The sequence below is a fragment of the Ambystoma mexicanum genome, chromosome 12 (assembly GCF_040938575.1).
Source record: "Ambystoma mexicanum isolate Mex_15411 chromosome 12, UKY_AmexF1_1, whole genome shotgun sequence".
Classification (NCBI taxonomy): domain Eukaryota; kingdom Metazoa; phylum Chordata; class Amphibia; order Caudata; family Ambystomatidae; genus Ambystoma; species Ambystoma mexicanum.
In genome coordinates, this window is record NC_090936.1 from 1,124,381,830 (window position 1) to 1,124,404,297 (window position 22,468).

Genomic DNA, 22,468 nt, shown 5'->3' on the forward strand with positions numbered 1-22,468 from the left:
TTGGCCCTGGGAAGGTCGGTCAGAGAAGAATAGAGGTCAGCCAGGCCAGAGCCTGATCGGTGATACCTAGGTTATCACAGAGATGGTTGAGCAGGGTCATATGGTTGACCGTGTCGAAGGCAGAAGAAAGCTCAAGTAGGATAAGGACAGAGGGAATGTTAGAGTCAAGATTGGAGAGCAGATCTTCACAGATGTTCAGGAAAGCAGTCTCCTTGCTTCTGGCAGCTCTGAAGCCAGACTGGTGGTCATGGAGCGAGCCAACAGAATCAGAATGAAGGTTAAGCTGAGAGATGGCCAGTTTTTCCAGTAGTTTACCCAGAAAGGGAATAATGGAAATTGGGCGATAGTTAGCCGGACAAGAAGGATCAAGTGTGGGTTTCTTGAGAAGAGGATACAATAGGGAGTGCTTCAGAAGGATCCTGAGGTAAAGGAGATGTTGCAGAAATCGACAAGGGCTGGAGCAAGGGTATCAATGTGGTCCTTGATGGTTTTAGAGGAACAGGGATGAACCTGTTTTGACGAGGCTTTCATAGATCGGACTTGTCTAGCGACCTCATCAGGGAAAAAAGAGGAAAGGATGAGAAAGAGGGTGGGGGTGGTTGAAGAAGGGTCAGCAAGCACAGACGGAGAGAGGAGAGGAGGGGGAGGGAAGGAGAGGGTGGACAGGATGTCCTGGGTTTTTTAGATGAAGTGAGAGGCAAGCGCATTGCAAAGAGCCTGGGAGGCAAGAGGAGGGCTAGAGACTTCAGCATGGTTGGCCAGCTCCTTGCAGATTTGAAAGAGTTTGGCCAAGTTGTTATATGCAGCAGAGACACAGGCTTGAATGTGGACTCTCTTTTTGGTGAGGACAGAGAGTGGGTATTGCCTTTGGAGCAGGTGACAAGCCAGTTTGTCAGAGGATGAAAAATAAGCCCTCCATTTGCTATCAGCCGCCCTAAAATTACATTTAAGTGTAGCTAGGTCGGAGTCATACCAGGAATTGCACTTAGCTTTGGACTTCAAATGGATCCTCATGACAGGGGCAAGAACATCAAGAGTATCAGAAATAGAAGAGTAGAGAAGGGACAGGGCTGTGTCCGGGTGTGAGTCAGCAGAGGAGGGGGGGAGAAGGGGGCAGCAAAAGCCTCAACTGATACACACTTCATGGGCCGGATGTCCGAGAAGGTAGGTGGCAATGTTGGGGTAGACTTGGCTGGGGGGGAAGAGAGGGAGAGATGAGAGGAGAGGAGGCAGTGGTCACTCCAGGAGAGAGGAGTGGTCAGAGGGATATAGAGGGGGAGGCCAGAGGAGATCAAAAGATCAAGACCTGCAGAGTGCTTCGGGCCAGAGGGGAGGATATAGAGGGAGAGGGAATGGCAGAGGTTGTAAAAGAGCACAGATGAGGAACAGGGAGAATCGAGGTGGATGTTGAGGTCACCAAGGAAGAGGAGTTGAGTGGTTGAGGCCAGGAGGGAGGAGGAGAGGTCAGCCCACTCTCAGAGAAAAGAGGTGATTTGACCAGGCGGCCGATGGAGAGTAGCAACAGTAGGAGAGTGGCTAAGAGAGAGAGAGTGCCTGCAGACAAGGTATTTGAAAGAGGAGTAAATCTGAGTGGAATGATAGTGGTAGGAATCCACTCAGGAAAGATCAGGGCTACACCCCCTTTGGGCTGGGTGGATCTGGGTGCGGAAAGGATCTTGTAGCCATCAGGGAGGAGAGTGTCAAAGCTCGTGTCAGAGCTGGCCATGAACCATGTCTCAGTAAAATGGAGGACATCAAGGTCCAGTTCTTCAAGGAGGTGGCAGATGTCAGAGGAGTGTTTGACATCAGAGCGAGAGTTGTGGGTGGCAAGATGAAGAAGGTTGCCAGCCTTAAAGACCTTCCGGGGATAGGTACAAATCAGAGGTACATCATGCGGAGTGTTGAGGGAGCCCGAAGTGGGGCAGAGGAGGAGGGAAGAGAAGGCAAGGTAGCCAAGGGAGAAGAGGAGGGGGGACAGCTGGAGATGAAAGGAAGTTAAAGAGGTGAGGGAACTGCCTATCAAAGAGGAGGAGATTGGCCTGAGGGCCTTAGACCATGACAGTGCCATTTAGGTTGACATTAATGATGACTCTGGAGGAGTCGAAGGAATCCATGAGGACTTCCCAGTGAGTGCCACAATAAATGGGAGAGGAGGAGAGAGGACAGAGCACAGAAACCATATGAGGGGTCCATAGTTCTGGCAAAGGAAGAACAATGAGGATGACGGTGAGGGCCTGTCTGGAAGAGGTGCTGGAATAGGTATCAGTGATAGGGAGACCTGGGTTGGAGGCCAAGATATCCTTTTTAAATTTCTTCTTTCCAGACTTAGTGAGAAGGGAAGGATAGTTGATAGAGTTGGAAGAGATAGAAGAAACAGAAAGCGCCATGGGTGAGAAGCGAGAAGAGGCAGTGGGAAGAGTATGCAAGTACAGTGCAAGTACAGTGGTATGGAACAGTCAACGGGCTAGCAGGTTACAATCAATGGCCAAAGTTAAATACAAAACAACACATAAATTTGACTTGCAATGTTAAATGCAAAACACACCCACATTTGACTTTCAAAGTTAAATGCAAAAAAACACCGGAAATTGCAACACCCTGCCCACCACTCATGCTCCAGGACCATTATTGACTCACTGCCTGCATGTATTTTCTAGTGCAGGATCGCACCACACTCCTTTGTGGGAGTCAGTTGTAGGCGGGCAAAAATTCCACTTTGTATGCCCTAACCTAATACTTGACCCATCTCTTACATGTCTCCATACCCAGTTTACCTGCGTTTGTCGTCACCTTGGTGAGCCTTGATATGGCCTTGATTAGGGACGGAAAGACAAAGGTTAGGGCAAGATAGATTTTCCCAAATCCGCTAAGGAGAAAAACACTAGATTATCATAACTGGCACACAAAAGGAAAGGCGGAAAACAGAATGCTGGTTTACAGTTCTTTATTTGTTCTTTAGGTCACTTATGCTTTCTTACGGTACACCAGCCTAGTTTATTTATGAGTTTGGTAGAAAAGGGGGGAAGCACAAGAGACTGTTCACAATATTATTTAACCCTAAGCAGCTGTGTAGCTAAAACCTTTAAAAAAGTACAAGATTCCTTAAAACATATATACAAAGTTCATACAGTGCACTGTTAAAAGATACTATATAAAATGCTTTACTTTGGAGCAGCCTGGCTATCGCTGTCTCAAGGTTTCTGATATTCTCCTGTGTTATTGGAGTAGTCTCTGACAGGCAAGCAGTTATTAAGTATAGGCACACAGCAGCAGTTTCTTGGGAGTCCCTCTGATGAATTTGGTCAGGCTGTGTATGTCAGATGTAGCCCATCATTGACTGCAGCACATGGCGGGCCACACAAACTCCTTGACCTGGGCCACATCATCCAGACGTTGCATGGGGAGTCCTGGAGGGTTGCCTGACAGGGGACATCCCATTTACCTATATGTATGCAGCCTTTCAAGTTGTAAACATTGGGCGCTACTGACTGTGGGGAGTGACAGTGATTATAGTGCCCGGTCCTGCCGCAGTGATTGGAGGTAAGTCGGGGAGGAGGTGGTGATTTTGGGTGCTCCTCTGCCTTGTCAGGGAAGCACCTCTAGTCAGTGCTGGGCAGCTGCAGTGAAACAGGCACAGACCGAGGTGCCTCTCAACCCTGTTTGGATAAGGTTGAAATGTTGTTCCAACAGTGCTCCGCTCGCACCAAACCTAATGTTTTTGTTTCCCTTTTTTTAGATTAAAGGATTCCTTGTGTGGTCACATGCAAGAATTATTTACTCAAATTTGTTTCCCATTTCAGGTGAAAGGATTCCTGTGTGCCTTCTTAAGCCGGGGATCCTTTCATTCGTTTTTCTATTTTTTTGTAATCCCTGCAGGGGTTTACAATTGGGCTCAGAATGAGACCAGAAAGTAATGATCTGGTTATTTAGTGTTATTCTCAAGACCCCTTCAATTCTGTCAGCCAGCCAAAAACTATCAACCTCCAGCGCAAGCTGTCAGCTACCATCTGCTGAGATCAGGAGACCTGTGTCCAGTACTTGCCTGCTAGAAAAACAGTCCTCAACCCACACTGCTAATCTAATGAAGCTCCCTTTTAAAAATGGTGCCTGACTTCTGTCACTGATTCTAGGGCCTACCTAACTTTCACCATATCACCCTCCACCCATGCCCTGGATCCATCATTGGGCTGCTGCCACCATGTGTAGCTGCTTCACTGTCCACTTTACCCAGAGGCTTAGCTCATCAAAGAGATCACTATCTCCATGTCCTTCCTCTTGCTCTTATCTTCTCCACTAACTGGTCTCACAACTCTTGTCACCCGCATATATAACTCCTCTTCTTGGATACCCACATTTTCTAGCACAGGCCCATTTACTTTCCCACTCCTTTCTCTCTTTTTCTCTCCCACTCCACAGCCAATGATACCCTCATGTCGGTGATCCCAATCTATAACTCATACACCTCTCTCCTCTGAACTTTCTTGCTTCACCCTGGTGTGTTACTCACTGCACCCTACTACACTACCTCTTCCGATATTCTGATCCCACTTTTCTCGCCCTACTCTCCTCTTTTGCACTCGTTCATTCACTCTCCCTTTCTCAGCTCCTCTTTGTGCTTGCTACTTTTCCACTAGCGTACCTCCTCTAGTCCATTCGTCCCAGTTACTCTCTATCTCTCTCTCTCTGCCTCTCTTTCTCTCCCTCTCTCTCTCTCTCTCTCTCTCTCTCTCTCTCTCTCACTCTCTCCCATTTGAATATTCAGCTTCAGCGCTCCACTTCTCATCCTCTTCTCCTCATCGTTTTGCTTTTCCTCTGCTGTCTCCCTTGTTTCTTAAAATCACAAATTGAAACCAAAGTGAACTTATCTTGCTACCAGATTTTGGAAAAATAAGGCCCTGTTGTGAGTAGGCAAACAACAAACGGTCCACACCTGAATCAATGTAGAAGGAAAAATGTATTCATCATTCAGGGATGACAACCCCCATCCAGGGAGCCACCCCTAAACTGACTATTAGAACCCTTCCCCCCTACAGCATTCTCATTACACAGCATGAGCCATAACAAGTGTGCTTGGCAACAGTAGTTAAGATGCAACAGATGGAACCTCAACTAGGAAATTCTGGTGCTAAGATTAACCAGGGCACCAGAATGCAATGCAGGTACTTCATTAAATATGTACATCCTAGATGTGAATGTGAATGTAAACTAGGTACATTGAGCACTCCTCTAACACCTCCTTTCTTTCCAAAGGGAAAAACAAACAAAGAATGAAAACGAAAGATAAAATGGATGACCACATAAAATGAGCAACGAACATAGACATGACACATCACCCTAAGATTGCTGCTCTTAACTGGTCTTCCCCATCCTGACTTTCTCACAATCATTCCACACCCTTCCTGATAACCGCCACCCTCTCTTTATTCCACACCGCACCTCCTCGCACCAAAACAGACGATCTGAGTTCCTTCACCACTAACTTGGGCTCTGAGTAAACAGCAGAGCCCTTCATCACTTTAGTGGGCAGATTCACCTTAATCCAATCCCCCTCTTTTACCTTCAAATCTCTGCAAAAAGTCTTGGGAACATAGCGAACTTTGGCTTTCATCCCACTCACACGCATTCTCTCCCTCACTCCCTCAATGTCTATTTTCACTCACTCTGACCTTCCCATCCACCCAGGACACAAATGAGAATTCGGCTTCCTTCCCCGAAGGACTTCAAAAGAGGATACTCCAGTAATACTGTGAGGCGCCAAACGATATTGGAAAGTCCTCTCCATCACAGTCCTCAGCCAATCCCCTCCAGTGGCCACCGCTATTCTAATTGCCTCCATGAGTGCCCTATTGAACCTCTCTACACAACCATTCCCCTGAGGATGATTAAGTGATGTGGTCATCTGCTCTATCTGTTTAAAAATTCCTTAAATTCTTTAGAAACTAGCTGGGTGCCATTGTCTGACACACACCTCTTTGGGAAATCCTCCCTCCAGAACAATTGCTCCAGAAATTGAATAATCTTACCACTAGAAATCTCCTTCAGCACGCACACCTCTGGCCACTTGGAAAGAAGAGCAATTACCACTAACAAATGCACATCCCTAGACACACTGATGTTGAACGGCCCTTAAAGGTCAAGCAATACCTCATCCCAGGGTACCTTGGCACTGTCACGTACAACCATTGGCACTTTTTGAACCGAGAGCCCTTTATCTCCCTCCACACATTCCACACATGCCTTCACATGCTCCCCCACTTGCTTATCCACCCCAGGCCACCAGAAATCGGCTCTCACCAGACCTTTTGTTCTATCCACACCTAAGTGACCTACATGAGCCAAATCTATCACCATACCCCTCATCCTGCTTGGAACCGCCAATTGGTGTCCTCAGTATAAATAGTCATGCTGAACCCACAGCTCATCTTTTACTTTGCCAAAACGTCCCAGAACTCCATTCTGCACTTTCATGTAATTTTTCCTCACTATTGACAACACCTTCTGGTACAACTCATCCTCCAAACACGCTGCATCCCATTCACTCCTTTGTATGCTGTTGTAAACCTTAAATATTTGCATTGGAACTTCCTCCTGAATTTCCTCATCAGCACTCACCACCTCCTGCTCCACCCCCCGTGATAGGGCATCTGCTACTACACTACTCTTCGACCGAACATGCACCATGGTAAATCGTAATCCTTGCATCGAACTCACCCACTTCATTATGCAGTGGGATATGCCTTCCAGACCTCCTTTAGAAAAAATGCTGACCAAAGGTTTGTGGTCAGTGCAGATTACAAACTCTCTTCCCCACAGAAATCTCTTGAACTTCTCAACACCCCACACACAAGCAAGGGCTTCTTTTTCCACTACTGAGTACCTACACTCAGCACTTTTGAGACTCCTGGATGCAAACGCTATGGTATGTAAACCCACTCTGTCTTCCTGCATCAATACAGCCCCTAAGCCGTAGTCGCTGGCATCCATAAATAAAAATGTATTCCTACTTTCCTCAAATGCCTTCAAAATAGGTGTGTTCAACACTGCCAACTTCACCTCTTCATACTCTCTCCTACAATTCTCATCCCAACTAAAGGTCACACCCTTGTGTGTAAGCATCCACATGTTTCTCGTTTTGTCAGCCAGACCTCTAATGAGCTTCCCATACAACTCAACCAGGTCTAAAAAGGACAATACATCCCCTTTGCATTTGAGTACTACCATTTTTTTTATTGCCTCCACCGCATCCTCCTTGGGCCTAACACAATTGACATTCTTGGCTTTGAAGACACACTCCACATTGGCTATCATCAAACATGCCTCTCCAAAAATCCTCATGACCCTCCTCCACCTCTTATCATGTTCAGCCTCATCAGCCCCACAGACCAGAACATGGTCTTGATAGCACATCACTCCTGCCTCTCCGCCTGAAAGCTTGGACATGATGCTTTGGAACACACTGGCAGCAGATACCAGCCCAAAAGGAATCCTCACACACCTTAAAAGACCTATTGGTGTTATGAATGCTGTAAGATCTATAGATTCTTGATGGAGTTCGACCTGCTGATATGCTGCCATCAAATCCAAAATAGAAAAAATGGAGGCTCCCGACACCCGCACTGACAAATTGTCAATCCTTGGCAAAGGAAACCTGTCAGCTATCACCATGCTGTTGAGGTGTCGAAGATCGATGCACAACCTTATTTGCCTATTGGCCTCCCTGACTACAACAATGGGACTGACCCATTTGGAAGAGTATATCCTCTCAATGATGCCATCCATTTCCATTATTAATAATTCCTCCTCCACCTCTTTGTGTAACGCCAGCGGTACTGTGCGGAGCTTGGCTATTTTAAGTATCACTCCTTTCTTCAACCTGATTTTGTTAACAAACCCTTTGTGGCAGCCAAGCTCATCCTTCATTTGTTCACCCACCACACCTCCTCCTGTGATTCCACTGCCTTTACGGTCAATACCTGGACTGGATGACTGGCATCTAACTTAATCTTTAGCTCCGCTTGATCACTCCAAGAGAGCAGCTCACCACCCTTGGTAGCTACATAAATCATCCCTATAGCCTTCCTCCCTTTAAATTCCAGTTCCCCTTTGAAGCACCCAATAATGTCAATGGGAACATCTCCGTAAGCATTTGCTTTAACGTTGTTTTCCCACATTCAAATTTGTCTCTCCACACCTACACTGATCAATGCATAGTCTGCTCCGCTATCAATAAGCATTCTCACTGGTACACCCTCAATTGCCACCTCTGCATGAGGTTTGGGGATCTTTACTTTACCTGCCACAGCATTTACTGAAAAAACAACCTCCCTCCCAGCTTCCCCAATATCATCGCCATCACCACCTGCAGTGACCTCATGAACTTGACCAGCATTGAAATGTCTACAACACTGTGCTAAGTGCCCTTCCTCCCACACTTGTGGCATATTATATGCACAGCCAATCATTCTTAATCAAAAGCTAAGTGTGTGGTGCTTCCACACCTGAAACACCTCCTTCCTGGAACAATTCTGACATCCCTAGACACCCCCATCCCCCTTAAGGGTGCCCTCATGGAGCCCACTGGCACCCAATGCTTCTGCTGCCTGGAGGTCTATACTCTCCATGTTCATCAAACCTCCTGTCCACCTTCTCATATTTCCTGGCATTGTCACTAGCATATGGTCTAGGAGATGCCTTAGATAAAGATATTGTCTGTATGTTCCTGTCTTCCAACTTGGATAACGGGAACATACATAAAGTTAGGGAACTGTAATGGCCATCTAAGATGTATTTCTGGCTGATTTGAAAATGTTCCAAAGGAGAGAGTTGGTGAACTGGTGGAGGATGAAATTAGAAGTATGGGTAACAAATGACATATGCATAACTGTTGTGCTTTTTATGGAAACAGCTGAAAATTACCACACGGCCATGAAACATGTTGCAGACCTGGCTATTATTTTATTTAATTCCCCATGATTAGCTGAATCAGAAAATATGTATATTATGTCAGTTATTAGCAAAAGTATGAAGGTTTGCCACATAACTAGTTTTGGCAAAAAATGTGAAATCCGAACAAATGGAGCTTGTAAATTATACTGCCATATGTCTGCTCCAGTCTCTTAAACAAATCCATAGACATCAGCTGGAGTGGGGAGGAGAGAGAAGGGTAACTGACCAATCCTATTGTGTGACCTCTTGCAGGGTACTCCCTCAAGTTAGTAAAATTGGTGTTGTCATCGCTGCTATATAAGTGGGACTGCACTAGGAGGAAGGGACAGAGCGCTGCTGAAATTTATCATCGAAGAGCACTGATGAAACTTAACATCTGACAGCTGCAAAGAAACACCAGAGGAGATTGCTGAGAGTGCATCTGGGTGGAGCTGTCTATTTATAGGAAGGCCTAACAGCTGGCTGGGTCCTATGGTGAAGAGCGGAAGGCATCCTTGAGAGCAGAGTGACCATACCCCTGGCCTAACTTTCCAGAAGGACCTCACATGTACCCAGCTGTCCTAAACTTATGTAAGTAGAACTGAGCCCTGGGAAACCAAAAGGTGGGGTGTCTGCTTGTCTTAAGTCCTTTTTCTTTTATAGTGGCTGGGGGGGGGAATGGTGAAGATCCTTAGCCTACTTAACTAAAAAGATGAATGTAATTAATTCCCTATTTGGTATTTGTATTTGGTGGAACACTACAAGGTGATTTTTGTTAAAATTTGAAATTAAAAGAGCTCACTTCACAGTGTGCACTGAAAAAATTTAGCTTATAAATTATTTGGGTAATCCTTTTTGTCCCGTTGACCCCGACTTCTTTTAATGAAGAGCGGTGTCTTTTCGTCCAGCTTCCCCTATGACAAGCCTTTCAGTGGTCTGTTAAGCTGTTTGTTGCGTGACACCGTGAGTGGGGAGGGGAGGAACGCCCCGTGTTGAGGGTGGCCTCTCAATAAACTGTTACAAATTGGGGGATCTTCGCAGAGATTTAGCTGCCTATTCCTGATCCATGACAAGTTCATTTTGATGCACTTGCATTAACGTGGAGGGAAAGACATCTTTGTTTTGTTAAAGTTCCGGAAGGACTTGACCCCTGTTTTCCAGGGAGGTGCATGGGTGAAAAATGTATTTTGTGTAAGAATTGATTTGTGTGATGAAATCAAGCAGGAACAGGGCGATTTTTGCCCCTGCATAAAGAAAGTTTTACTAAGGTGTAAAAAGCAATTTTGAAAATGACTACTGTACAAATTGGCAAAGCCAGGGAGCATCTCCCAGCTAAATTATTTCTGAAAGGAGAATGGATAGAGGATGGGGCTAGAAACTGACAAACTAGAATTGTGCGGGAGGGGCCCTGGGTAAGCAATGATGTTTGGGCTGAAGGTGGAATATTGTACAAAGCACTAGAGGCATTTTACATGACTCAGAATGCTTGCAAAAAACAGATACAAATGGATCAGCAAACTGCTCAGTTATAGTTTCACTTGCTGTTAGTGGATGATCATAGGCAAAATAGTGAGACTAGTAGGATGAATCAGGCTGGAGCCCTGTCACAGGCCCAGGATCTTGTTCAACAACTCAAAAAATGTGCTCCTCTTTGCAACTCGTTGTATCCTATTGGTATGGCTTAAACCCAGACCCCCCACACATGAACAGTGGCTCTGAGCACTCAGGTGGGCCTCGGACACCGACGAGTGCTGGATACTGACACAGCCGAGCAGGTCTAGGCCATGAGACATATGGGGCCCATTTCGACAGTATCTCCTATTCTTGTCTGATGATTCTTCGGAAGAGACTGATACACCGCCTTCCCCCGTCCCCGCCACTTTGTATTAAAATTGCATAATGGAATATATGGTTAACCAGATGTTTGTTGCTCCTATATGATACAACTTCACACTGTCACTCTGGTTAGTTCACAATGTTGTAAATGTACCACGAATGGTCTCTGTGATTTGAAATGTTCTCTGATGTGATGCCAAGCTAAATGTTAAATACAGTTTTTTTTTTTTAAATGAGCTGAAAACACAAAAGCAAATCAATGCAGAGAGAGAGATGGAGTTTGCTGCACTGCATAATGCGTGCAATGATGGTGCAGATGCCGTAAACCGCCTTCAGATTTGTCAAAATAGGGGGTTGTTAGATGACCTTGTGGCTCCCAAGCAACAAATCAAGACCTTAAAAATGGAAAAATAGTCAGTTTATGATTAACAGAATTGACTCATGAAAGGATAAAATGCACCAAGGTATAAGTACTCTGAAACAACACAGGAAAAAAAAAACACTTGAATCAGGATAACCGTGTCCTAGTACAGAGGATAAATCAGGTGGAAATGGAGGTAGAAAAGGAACAGTCAGCTTCTCAGGAACTGACCATAATTCGAGAAGAATGGAATGGGCTAGAAAGGTGTGTGAGACAAATAGAAGCTGAACTGTCAGAGTTAGCGAATTGTAGGGATGAGCAAGAGAAAGAGATTAGTCTCCTGAAGGAAAAACACCTTGAATATGCACACAGCATACAAGGCTCACAGAGGGAGGATGAATCACTTGAGCATGAGGTGCAGCAAACAAAATATCGGTTTGTAGCTCAGATCAGGTTGCATGAGATTTATTAGGCCTTAGTGTCAGAATTAAAAAGCCAGCTCTCTGAATACCAACAGGAAATAAGGACAGAGAGAAGCAGGGATGAGAGTCTCACAAACGAAATTGAGAATTATAAACAGGCTCTGAGGAATTCTGACCATTCAGGATATGGGACCAGGCCTACTGATCAAGGTGAGATTCCCATCCCATCAGGGGCCTCAGGCTCATCATTTACAACCTCCCAGGTACAAATGGGAACTGACCTTATGTATGCCACCGACAAAGAGCAGGAGAACATGAGGCAGTTGGACTTAACCAGGTTATCCCAACTGACCCAGAAGGCCAGTCTTGTCTGATATGTCTCAGGAGGAAATCTCAGGGGCAACGTGCTCACCATGGAAACAAGGTGACACAGAGCAACACAGGTTTGATCCCCTGGTCTGCACTTAGAAACCTCTGGGCATTAAGCGTGTTATAAATAACTGATTATAAATAATAAATTATAAGGATGAATATTCATCTCTACCACACAGAAGGGAAAGTGGCCAGACAAGTGTGTCCTGGGAAGAAAGGAGTAATACTGTAAGTACTTCAGACCATGAAAACTCTTATGATGAGAGAGTTTAGGGATTTAGAAGACCTGAAGATGTGATTACAAAAAGACCACCTTGCCTGCTTCGCTGAAGTAGAATAACCAGAACCTCAGCCTAGGTAGATCATTCTAAAAAATTCTGTATATTCAGGGGAAAGCAGGAAATCCCCAGACTCCATGGTAGGAGGGATGAGGAAGCTGGGTTCTATCCTGAGAGTGACCCAGAGTGTTCCCTTTGGTCCAGACGAGAGGAGTCGAGACCCTGTTGTTCTGGGAGATATTCCCAGTAACATAGACATAGGGAGCACCTAGAAGACAGAGAAGGGAGTACCAGTAGCAGTTCTGAGTCAGAAGATGAATGGACTTTGGTGCAGAAGAAGAAAAATATGGGAAACAAAGAAAGGGTTTTGTCAAAGACCCAATCAGACAGATCAAGACCAAAAAGATCTTCCTTTCCCCATACCACCAGAATGCCAAGTATTCTGTTCGGGAGCACCTGGAACTTTGTGAGCAGATAATGGCATCATTCCAGATTAGGAATGATGTGAATTGTATAGCATTTGCAAAATGGACTTTCTCACCTGAGTACTCCAGTTTCTTTGCGGGATTGAAGGACCAGGATCGTTACAAATGGGCCACCTACCTATAAGGTGGCCATTTTGAAACATTTTTCAAACACGTAGGACCACACAAGAGGCCTGTAAGGCTGCATATAATTTGTAATGTGGAGAGGATCAGGTGCCTAGGGAGTTTGTGCAGGAGCTAAAGCTCGCATTTGCTCAGACTTCCCGGCGGGTCAACACCAATAGTAGGGAGTTCATAACTACATATTTACATGCATTCCCTAACTACATAATGATCAAGTTGGTGTGTGACATTCGCAAACACGGGACCTGGTTTGGGTGATTGAACAGGCCACCTGGATCTATGAGGTCCAGAAGCCTGCTGAGAGTAAAAATACCAGCAACACCCCCAAAACATCTAACCTCCCTGCTGCTGCGAAGGTGGCAGAAGTAAACACTACCCCTCCATTGGATCTGGAGACATGGGGGGCCTACAAGTAACCCTCCTGACAACAAGCAACATGGAAGGCAGAAGAGACCCCCCCAACCCGGCCCAATCGTATGGTAGTAATGCAGGGGTACAGAACAATGATCCCGCTGACAATGCCACCTATATAAGTCATAGGTACAAGGGTACTAAACCAATCCTGGGGTATATATATACTCCCCTGGCCCAAGTGCAGGGGGAGCTAATCAGGTAAGTACTGCCCCAGGAAACTTCCCTCCAAACTTCCCTCAGGAGAGAAGTATCGCTCCACCACCCAATCCAAACTTTTTCCCAAGATATCGCCCAAACAAGAACTTCCAAAATAATCCTGCTCGCTCTCCCTGGTTCCAGGACAATAGATCCCTTAACCCAGGAGAAGGGAGATTCAGGATGGGAAATTATGGGGGAAATTTCGAGTGACCAAGCTACTGTTAAGCGGCTTCACTTCAACACTACAGCTAAGTCAATGCCTAGACTGGGATGCTGAGGGAAACCCTTATTGATATATTTTTAGGTCCAGTTCATGTACTCTGGATGACAACCCTTATATAACACCCCTCTCTTAGAATCCCCCTGACCCCACTGAGCCAAGAAGTAGGTCTGTTTTGCAAATTTAAAAGGTTTATTTGAGAAATATAACAATATATATCTATCACACTTTTATAATAAATTAATATTGGATATCACACTTAAAATATGGCAGTGATCAACAATGGATAATGTTCTACTGGTAAACTGATTTGGTTACTTAGAAGTAGTATAGAGGATGAGGTAGCTGAAATGCTTTGTGGTTTCAAGGAAATGCAAGGTGGAATAAATGCAGTACAGAAATAAACTGATATGGTTTCACAAGAGATAATATGTTCACTTTTCCCCTGGTGGTAATTCACCCCCCCCTATATGCAATGCAAGGAGATGGAAGTAACACACACAGTCTTCAGGAATACAATCAAATACAATACGGAATTCAGATCCCCCCCAGCAAGCTTAGACAACAGGTATGCTTTTTAAAACACGGGCAAGAGTGCTTTGTAATGTGGTGGCAAGGAAGGGAAAAATGCTAAAATTGCTTTTAATTCCCTATAGGAGGTTCAGGGTGAGTGGTAGACACTTTAAATCAGTTCAGGTCAGCCCTAACAATGGTTCAGGGATGGTTGTTAGGTTGCAAACAAATTTTAGCAGTTCAGGCAAAAGCAGCTATTTTTTACAGATGACGAAATCATGCCAAATCGCAAATCGTGGTAAATTTTGCGAGTGCGTAAATCGCGATTGCGGTAAAAGTATAAGGAGTAGGAAGTCGGTTCTAGGCTTGTTGGAAAGCTTTCAGAGGAACGTTAAATCTCGTTCCTAGGACAAACGGTTCCAGAGATACGGACGATTTTGTGAAGGTAGTTTTTCGGATTTAAAGTAAACTCAAAAAGACAGGTGACAGCTTGCAGCTGCAGAATTGACAGGTGACAGTTGTGCAGCTTTAAAAATGACAAATGACACGATTTCTAGGAGGCTGTTCTAATTAGGTTAAAATAGTTTGGATTAGATTATTTTAACTAAGAGATTGGGTTCTGCACAGTTCTGGCGGATACTCACTCCTAATTTTGAAATGAATGGGTCTTGTCACGGATCTGGTCAACACGTCCAGCGGCAGTTCTCTCTGCTCGGAGGGTCAATCAGGCACCGGTTCTGCTCACAGCGATCCGGATCTCTGGTTCTGCTCACAGCGGTCTGGGTCTGGTCTGCGGTTCCGGCAAAAGTTCTTGGCAAAGAATTCAAACAGCTCGCCCGGCTGTTGAATAGTTTGGTTAGGTTTGCTGGATTCTGAAGGCCTGCTGAGAATACGTTTGCTTGCAGTGGGCCTTCTAGGTTCAAAGTTCTGTAGTCTATGGGTCCCTGGTTCTGGTCTCTGTCTGGATGGAATGCTGGCCGTCAAAATGCTCTGCAGAAATGTAAAATGAATCTCTCTACCTGTCCCAGCAGTCTCTTTTTATGTGTTTTGGAAGTGGGTGTGTGTGTGGCATAACTGAGCCTGCCCCTCTCTTGATTAGATAGGTCAATAGATTCTTTGGTCCCTGATTTGGGAAGGGATAGTGTGTCAGAGTGATGTCATTTTTATGACCTACAGAAATGACACTCCACTGGTGAATGTGCACACAAATCTATTTCTGATCCAAATACATATTTCCCAGGTACACAAGTGGTTGACATTGCATGTACATATTACACCTTGCTTAAGGTAGTATCTGTTCTGACTCTGGCGTTCCTAGGAGCTTGCATTAAAAAATGGCAACTTATTTTCGATTTTAGTGGGTTTTGCAATATGGGATTTTCATCAAAAATTATACAAAGGTACATTTCCCTTCCACATATATCCCAGTAACTTTTAATGTCTCTAGCTTAAATACAGTGTCTACAATATTCATAATTAGTGGGGTTTTGCCCCAGAACATGGTACAAATTGGAGTTTGGACTCAAATCGTGAGGGCTTTTTTCATACTAAGACTCTCAAAGTTGTACATTCCTGTCATTTGGTTACAATAAGTTATCACTGTTTCTATAAAATATATATTTGTTGCAATTCAACTCCCCAAAGTGTTTGGGTCCGCCTTCAGAAGTCTGGGTGGGTCAGTGATCACATGTCTCTCCTTGCTGGCAGAGGGCTGTTGACAGGAAACACTCAAAATTAGCATACCCCATTCAACTGAAAGGGGATATTGTCTCTATCTTCCAGGCTGAAGGGGAGACCCCCTCCCTCTCACTCAGAAGGGCCATGTGATATCCTGCCTCCTGTTGTGAGTCTCTGGGGTGTTAAGAGTTCTCAGCCTCTTGGCCTCTGGGAACAGCAGGTGGCTAAGATTTTTTAATTAACCCACAGGCTTTGAAGTCCAGTTGACTCAGGTCCCTTTGTCAGCCAGTTCTCCTGTCAGAGTTTAGACCGCTAGCGCCGCCTTGTGGAATTTGTCGGTACTGCATCCATTTTTGAGTTGTCTTGAATTTGACAGGAGATTTTTGCTATTATTTTGATACGCATCCTTACATTAGAGTGGTTATCTGGAACCCCCCCACAAGAAGGTTGAATCTATAGAGTGGTCTTGTGCCCATGATTTCAGCAACTTTTTGACATCAGTAAAACAGATTTTTGAACAAAGGTCTCCGGTATTAGCCATCTTGCAATGTTTGAACTTGACATTCGGAGCTTGCCCTCAAAGAAACAGAGGTGATTTAAAAGCGTTTTTGCTCTGACAGGTGCTGCTATTTTTCCTTTGGCACCACCTTTCACCCCTGGCACTTTTGGTTTGCGCACAACTGCGCAGTTCTCCTGGACTCTGGGATGGAATGATGGGCAGCGACAGCTCATCCCCACATCTACCCAGTCTATTGATTCAGCATGGGTCAAAACCCTTCACACTACTCCGGGAGACGGGACACTTACCCTTTTCAGGAGCAGCAGAGATTTGACTTGAGACCTCCCTACCACCCAGACAAGGTCTTGCAACTAGAGCAACAGGTCCAGCAACTGACCAATGATCTGGGGCACATGCTGATGTAACGCTCACCTGACTCCCACGGAGGCGCTGGCCTGGTTCGCGCTGCTGTGACCTCTTCTAAGGTGATGCGCAGGGTTCGGAAGACGGACTGGACCGGGCCCCCAAATCTGGCTTGTCTGGCTCGCAGAAGTATCCTTCTGTAGGCGAAAATAGGGGATTAACTGTCTGCGGGGTAATGCAATCAGCCTCCCACTTTCCCCTCTCACCCTCCTCGAAACCCTTCTGTGATTTCTCGTAGCGTCTCACCTTAGGGTCTGGAAAGACGAGCTCTCCATTCTGCTTCTGATGCAGGGGCACGTTGGTATCCAGTTACTTCACTGGATTTTCGGATTGGTGAGAACCAAACTTGCTTGGCTTCCAGGTAAGTTTTTTGATAAGAGGTTCCCATTGTGTCCATGCATTAATGTACTAATGCTAGTGTCTTTTTCCCCATAGGGGCCGGGGTCCAGAAATGCCAGGATGCGGCGAGACCCAAAATGAAGAGGGAATGAATCAACAGGTAAGTCTTAACATGGAGATTTAGCTTTCCTTATTCCCTTCTCTCTCTCACCTTTTGTTCTGGTCTTTTTCTCCCTAGGCGCTGGGGCGTGACTGCGAATCCGGATGATCGCTGCTGAACATGGAGGCGCCCAGTAAAGGTGAGTGGAATACGGCGCTGCAGCGATCGACGCGATGAGCTTTTAAATAAAAGTCTTCCTTTTCAGGATTGTCAGCGAGATGTCTCTGGGATGCGGATTTAGCAGGTAAAGACTTTTCCTTCTTCTGTTCTCTTCTTCTCTTCCTTTGCAGGTGATCCAGGATGCGGCAGGTGTGGCAGAAGTCAGGATGCAGGAGCAGACACGGTGAGCGTCCAGCTGCTAGATGCAGAACAAAGTGAAGCACGTGTGGCTGTTCGGGTGGGGTTTAAATAGCCTTGGAAGAAGTTCCAGGTATGTATCCTTCCTCCAATCAGGTATGTATCCTTCCCCGACCACGCCCGGATGGTAAATTAGTCCCACAGGTAAAGTAGTTCCTTTCAGGCCTCAAGGAGGCCGGGATCCTGCAGCATGGTCTGCATCAGGTAAGTGCACCCAAGCACATCCATAATGAGCCTGGCGCCTATGGCGCCAGGACTGATGTCTTTTGTGAGCCTGGCACCATAGGCGCCCGGACACTGTCCAAAGGGCCCCTATATGGGGTTGCTGGGTCCTTCCTTGGGGACTGGATGTCCGCTTTCGCAGACGCAGGGCTTGAACCGGCTCCCCGGGAGCAGGCATCATGACAGCTGAGGGCTCAGTCAAACTCTCAACCTAACCCTGCTTCCCAGAATTCTCCAACACCCAGGTCTGATGCCCCAGTGGGGAAATGATGGGAGGGAATCTCAGACAAACCACAGGTTCCTTGGGAAGAGGCCAAGGTGGAGGGGAGATGCAAACATGTTTAACAGTATTTTACATTTCTTTGGACAGAAGGTTATTTTTATTGAGATTTTTGATAGTGTTGGCAACATGACATGAACCAGATTGGCACACATGATTCATTATTTGTACACATATAATGACATGGAGGTGTGATGAGTGTCTCACCTCAACCACAATGCGAGGGTAGCCCTTACCACCATTAGTAAAAGCTGTGCGTGCCTTGTATTCTTTGTCCACCGGCTCTTCTCAGAGAATCAGTATCATAACCTCAGGCATCTACTTTACTTTGCAACACTTATATAGCGCACCAATTGAACCGAAGGCTTACTGGCACAGACAACACATACCATAGGTAGATAAATTAAACCAGTCCTCATACTCCATCTGGTCCTCAATATGATCCTTTCATCTGTCAGGTAACATATAACAATCCCACATAATGCACGTACAAAGGCTGCCATAGTGACAGCTTTCTGTAACACTACAGGGATCCCTGGGGAATGTGGAGCTGTTTATTGCACACACATGGCCCTCACAACTCCAGTTGCCAGAGGACACATCTACAGGAACCATATACACTGGTAGTCAGTCCATATTACCTGTTTGCTAGTAAGTCTTCACTTGCAATCCAGCACAGAAGGGCATATGTACACAATAGCAGATAATGACTCTCAAACCTCTCTACTCTGCAGTTATAACTCAGAAGACACCTACTCACTACTTTCAGGAACCCTGTGTCCTGAGGAGAGTAATGTTACACTGCACCCCGTACACGCACCAGGAATCAAACTGAATGCACCTTTGGCGTACTCAAGTCATGATTCGGGTGTCTTGGCCGGTTTGGTGAACCCCTGACCGCATGGAACATAAATGCAGCCTATAATATCCTACATAACAATGGTCTCACATATGACCCGGGCATTGGCATGTGCCCATATTCGCGTCCACAGCCACCTGCCCCACATGATGCTGCTGATGGACAGAGGAATGTGGTTTCAGCACTATGTAATGATGTGTGTGTGTGTGATGTTTGTGATATCTTTGTCGGATATTTCACATGACCTGCCATGACTGCTGATCTCCCCCCCACCCCCTGTATCTAGAGCAAGTGCTTGTATGATGAACACAAGACTGGCTATGATGCCAGACCTTAACTGATGTGCACTTACCGACAGAGCACTGAAAACCATACCAGATGGCAATGCACATCTCCACCCCCGGCCATTTCTTTCAGGTTCAGTGACATCACAGCAATTAATACAGATGGACACATGCTCGAAGTCCTGCATGTGAGACATGTAGGGTGATAAAAATGGATGTCATTATGGGCATGGAAATGGCGCCCCACTCCAATACACAGATGCCACAGTCCGGCATGAAGGAAAACTCCTGTGGCCACCCTAAGCAATGTCAGGGTACCACTGGAAATGTGCACACAAGTTGAAAGGATGGCATAGCTGACTTAGCAATGACAATAAATGGCAGTAGTCATAACAGCAGATGTTATGATTTGTAGAAACAGAACATGATACAACTTCAAAGTAAACATCTTCAAAATGTTATTAACAAAATCTACAGTGAAACATTACTTTTGTAGTACATGGTGCTGGCATTCGCGCTACATGTGTGTAGCCTCCTATTGTCGACTGTGCACGTCCATTGGCTGTCATGGTCTGTGGGTAAAGGGGATTTTGGATGTAGTCAATGGAACATTGGCCAGAGAAACTATTGTGACTGTAGCCCATGGTCATAGTTTCAACACACCCATCAAGAGCCACTGCAATTCTCTTTGGAGCAGCTGTGGTTTCTGCATGCTGCCTAATCTTCACCCGCATTGATCTTCGGGTGGTGAACACTCATGGCCTTGCATGGTACTCTCAATGCTTCACTTATTTCCCTCTCCTCTGGTGGTGCTTGATTCCTGTACAAAAGCGTTGTGGTTGTCTGCTAGGTCCCTTGACAATCCCCTCGCAGTGTGCTGCATATGGAAGTAAGGTGGGCGTGCCCTGTGTGTTGATACTGAAAGAGCACTTGTTTCCAGGTGGTGTAAGGCGTATTGCAGGGTCTATTGGTTCTTGTAACCCTTACTACACACTGTGGTGTTATGGGTTCCAGAGTTAGCTTGTCTGATTGTTCAGGCTGTGTCTCAGGGTCATGGTCCTCAAGTTCAACCTGAGGTCCATGTCGACCAGTGATTGGCACTGTGGTGGGCTCAACTTGGTGCTTGCCTTCTCACACACTGATTGCCTGGTCCTCTTCTTCCCCCTTAACTGGTGACATTTCATGATCTGATGCACCCATATCCCCTTCTGGTTGTTAGTATTCTAGATTGAAAAGGGATGTACATAAATGGAGTGTGTTGCATTTGTTATGGACAAGACATGTCATTGCAGGGGTATGCGTGGTGTGGCATCTGGAAAGTCTGTACATTGGATTACACCTTCGAGCTCTGGCATTAACTTTTTCCTTATTCATTGCAGTATGTATAGCAGGATTGTGTTCCAGGTTGTCCGGGTGATTGCACTAATGGTGTGCATCCCCAGTCTTTCTTTATTTAGTAGGCACATGCTGGTGAGGAAGGGCAGTAGCCAGCAACTTGTGGCTATTTACAAACCCTGTCGCTGGCAATGCTTCCTTTTGTGCATGTTCCTCCGATACATCACCACTTGTGATAGTTGTGACTTTTGTCAGGATGATTAAGAAAGCTCTTGCTCTTATGGTGTGGGTTGAAATGTGATTGTGGGTTTCTGGGGCTTTAATTGTGGCCCCAGTTTGCACTTTGCCTCCAGTGCTCCTTTTGTTTGGAGGAGTTTCCTCGTGTTACATCCCATCCCCAGGTTTCCGAAAAGCTGCTATTTTACACTAGTTGGGAAATATATTTTTTTAGATAGAATTTCCATGGAGGTAGTTTCCTGGCGAGTGTTTTGCAGAATGTCCTGTCTGATGTGCAGGTCTGCTTAATTTTTTCAATAATGTTGCTTGGGATGGGCGTTTCCCTCATTGGAATAAGGATTTTGATCATGTATGTGTTTTCAGGTAGCCATCTTGGTTTGGGAAAGCTGACAAAGGGATCAGGTTATAGTATTTCCAACTTCCCGAAAAGTTAATGAGAGCAGTGGCGAGCAAAAACCTTGCAGATAAACAAAATAATGAATGTGGAAAAATATGATGGTGTTAGAGAATATTATCTTATTCGATTTATTCATGAGAATTTTAAGACAATTAAATCTATGAAGTTGTGCATATGCCATTAGTAATTGCAAAATCGTATTTTGCTGTCCACGAGTGTTGCCACCCATTAAAAATCTAATTTGATTTGTCTCTGTCTCAAGCCAATTTTAATGGAGTTTGTGAATTGCCTCATGACATAAGCTTCCTATCTTCAGAAGTAAGCACTTGAACTGCGCTTTAATTAAGCAGGATTTAGTTAATCATAGAAAGGGCATAACTATTGGTGCCATAGATTTTCTCCAAAAACATTCATAGACCAGCTCAACAAATGAAAATAAATTGTTTTTGAAAAAAAAGCATTGTGCACACTCCAATACATATTCATACAAAATATGATTTACAGAAATAGTGAATTCTAACTTCTATCAGGGAGCCAGAAAAGAGCACTGCAATATGTGTTAGCTGATGACAAAATGACTGTTGTTTTGCAGTACAGCAATGAGAAGAGACTGAAACTGTCAGCACAGTCCCACACTGCTACTAAGGCAGCAGTGATGCCACCCGTAAAGGTAAAATAGACACATCCCAATGGGTATTATTCTTTTGCATTTTGTAGTAACGTGTTTCGAGTTGAGATAAACCACTCACAAGGGGTGTGAGGTGATCGCAGTACCAAACCAAGCGTCAATAGTACATATATTCAAAGCTGGATTACACAAAAATATATATACTTTAATTAAACAATAAAAAATGCAACTAACTGACTAGGAAACACTAGAAAAAACACACCCCTGTAAGAGCACACAGAAAATAAAGATCTAGTGTAAAATAGCACTTTGGGTACTTGAACTCGGATGAGCAGGCATGCAATTGCAGCAATGTCACTGTTCAAAGGGTATTGCTTTTATGTAACAGATTGAGATGGGGCATATATGTCATTGGGGTCCCAAATGTGGACCCAGGGGACTCGGCATCTTAACAGTATCTTGTCCTTGATTTTAGGTGGTTCGACAGTATCAAACTAGGCTTCTCAGTGCATTCATTACAGTCAAACTGGGTGTAGGGAAGTGTTGGGTCTTGTTTATCCATGAAGAAGACGGCATCGAATCAGCATTGGGTTGGAGATCTGTGCACTTTGAGTCATTGTTCAA